Source organism: Sinocyclocheilus grahami, unplaced genomic scaffold, assembly GCF_001515645.1.
Source record: "Sinocyclocheilus grahami isolate Dianchi unplaced genomic scaffold, SAMN03320097.WGS_v1.1 scaffold2516.1, whole genome shotgun sequence".
Lineage (NCBI taxonomy): Eukaryota > Metazoa > Chordata > Actinopteri > Cypriniformes > Cyprinidae > Sinocyclocheilus > Sinocyclocheilus grahami.
The window spans coordinates 6,911-10,030 of NW_015507695.1; positions in this window are offsets into that span (position 1 = coordinate 6,911).

Consider the following 3,120-nt stretch of genomic DNA (forward strand, 5'->3'; position numbering starts at 1 on the left):
GCCAATACAGTCTGAATCAAAAATGGTGGCACACTACATTACATCAAACACCACTGATCCTGGATATCATGATGTCAGTCACATGGTGTGAAAGAACCAGTATTTGTCTGGGCTGTGTATGCATGTGTGACGTATCCGGTCCATGAACTTCCGTCTGCTAGCCATCAGAGGTCACCCTTCCCATTTCATTGACTCGCGCACTACACACTGTTGCATATCACCCCGGACTACATATCCCATCATTCATTGCACTGATTGCACACAGCACTGATTGCACACTGGACTTATCCCTCTAGTCTCGCCCCTTTGACTCTGTTTGCCGATCGTTCACCTCCGCTAGCATTAGGTTTCTTCTTGTGTCTTGCCCGCCATATACGTGTCTACCATTATCTGACCCATGCCTGTTTTATGACCACGTCTCTGTCTTCTCCTAATAAAAAGCTTGCATATAGATCCGCACGTCTCACGTCTTGTCAGCCCCTTTACAGCATGAGTTGATCAATGTTCAGATTTAAATTTAATTCCAAAATATTGTACTGCTTCAGAAGACACATTTGTGCCGCTACATTTGCAAAAATAGCAATTCATCCAAAAATGAAGAAATGTAACATACTTAAACAAACCTTTCAGAAAATGATGGTTTACATCTCGCAAAACACTAAAACCTATCAATTAAGTCAATGTGAATTCTACTTCACTTTAGGCCTGTAGTATTGCAGCCATCTTGTTGCCTTTGACATCCCAGCACTCCACGCAGCCTTTGCTCTGAAAACATTGATTTCAAAAACATATGCAAGTATAAGTTTCGAATAAAAAAACGCGAGGCACAAATATCAGTCTGAAATGGTAAATAACGTTAGCAAAACAGCCATCATAAATGCTACTCGAGCCGATGTGTTTACCGGGGCTTCGGCTGCATTAGTAAACTTAATTAGCATCACATGGATATGCTAGATGAAACTGACGAAGCGGATCATACATGACGATTAAGAAAAAGTTAAAAGTTATTGTAATATAGTGAATGGGCGGGTTTGTCTAACGTTACCTGTTGAATTCGTTTATGTGGCGCGAGTGTCAGTTAGATCTGTCAGCCATCTTTCTGGTTTAAAAGACAAAAAGACTTGGTTGTCTGTCTCCGACTGAGAAAAGCACACACACACACACAAAAAATTATATATATATATACTGTATATGTTTTTTATTTTCCCACTCACAAACTGTGGTGTAAAACACTGTATATTTAACACTTGCCGTTGATAACTTTGATGTAATGTAGTGTTAATTCCTCTTTGCTAGCTAATACATTAGCGATGCCGAGCTGGTTAATCTTCAAATAATAAGATACGACAATAAATCATAAACGTTCAAAAGTTTTTTTAAGGAATAAAGAAGCTTGAACTGCTTACCAGGGCTGCGTTCAGCCCCGACAAAATGGTGCAAAACGTTTTTTAAACGGAAACGGTGGTGTGTTGAACACCCTGTTCTGATGATGCAAGAGTTGCAACTATGCCGTCTTTCTGGTTTAAAAGACAAAAAGACTTGGCTGTCTGTCTCCGACTGAAAAAAGCACACACACACACACACACACAAAAAATTATATGTATATATATATATATATATATCGGTATAAATACGTGTTTAATACTGCAAAATACGCTCGATGGTACAGTCACTGCCCTTGCAGTCCAGAATAAAAGAGAACATCCCAATCAAATGAAGGGATTTGTGGAAACTGTGGTTCCTAATTATTGTGATCCAACATTTGCCTCGCATTTCAGGATGAAAAGACAAACATTTCAGGTGAAGGATAATCCACTTCTTACCTCCAAGACTGTGTTATGATCTATATTACCTTATTATTTCAGTTATTTTGCCTTTAATGTAAATAAAAATGTGCAAACAATATACTTTCTCTTGTGAATTTATTTGGATGTTAATTACATTGTGCGAGTTGTCTCTTTAATACCTCGTGGTTTACATACATGTTGCTGCTGATTGGGCTGACATGTTTGACACACCCACCAAACAAGAGAAAACACATCTCAAACCCCGTTGCACACCGTTGCACGCCGTTTCCAGGAAACATGTCGTTCAAACCCGGAAACCGTAGCAAAACAGTGCACATCGGTTTGAGCTTGAACTTGCCCCTGGTCTTTTTCGTGACTCTTCTTTGAGTGAGCTCAGCGAAGGCTGTGATTGGACGGGCTGACGTCACGGGACTGACTAGATAATGGGCGTGGTTTTTGAATCTTTTTAGGAAACACACAAAAAATATATATTTTGCCATAAGTAAAAGTTATTTCATAAAAAAGGCTTTATAGGAAAGACGTATGTACACTGAAAATTATAAAAAAATGTTTTAAGGTATGTTGCAAACTATTTATTTTAGCTACATTTAAGTAAAAGTTATTACATAAAAAAGGCTTTATTGGAAAGACGTATGTACACTGAAAAAAATTATAAAAAAATGTTTTAAGGTATGTTGCAAACTATTTATTTTAGCTACATTTAAATAAATTTTTTAGAAAATTAGTCAACTAAATTTGTTTATTGAAATGTAACTAAAATAAATTGATTGCAACCACTTTCCTTAAAAAAATGTAGTAAATTCAATGAATAATTTTTTCCAGTGAAATATAGTAAATATATAAATAGTACATATATTTACTATTGTTTCTGTATTTATTTGATTAGCTTTTAATTAGTTATAATAACCTATAGCCATATACTCTATACAAACATTTTCTCCAAAAACATTATTTAAAAGAAAAAAGTTGTTTCAAGTCTGTTCAACACGATGCAGTCAACCTGATATAATGGTGTTAAATCAAAAGGAATTGTTTAAATAAAGTGAACAGCATTAAAAAAAAATTCTCAGTGAGCAGTGTTCTTTATCATTCCTGTTTACTATTGTTTATGTATTTATTTGATTAGCTTTTAATTATTTATAATAACCTATAGCCCTATACTCTATACAAACATATTTTCTCCAAAAACATTATTTAAAAGAAATAAGTTGTTTCAAGTCTGTTCAACATGATGCAGTCGTGTTTGAATGCGAAACCTGATATAATGGTGTTAAATCAAAAGGAATTGTTTAAATAAAGTGAACAGCATTAA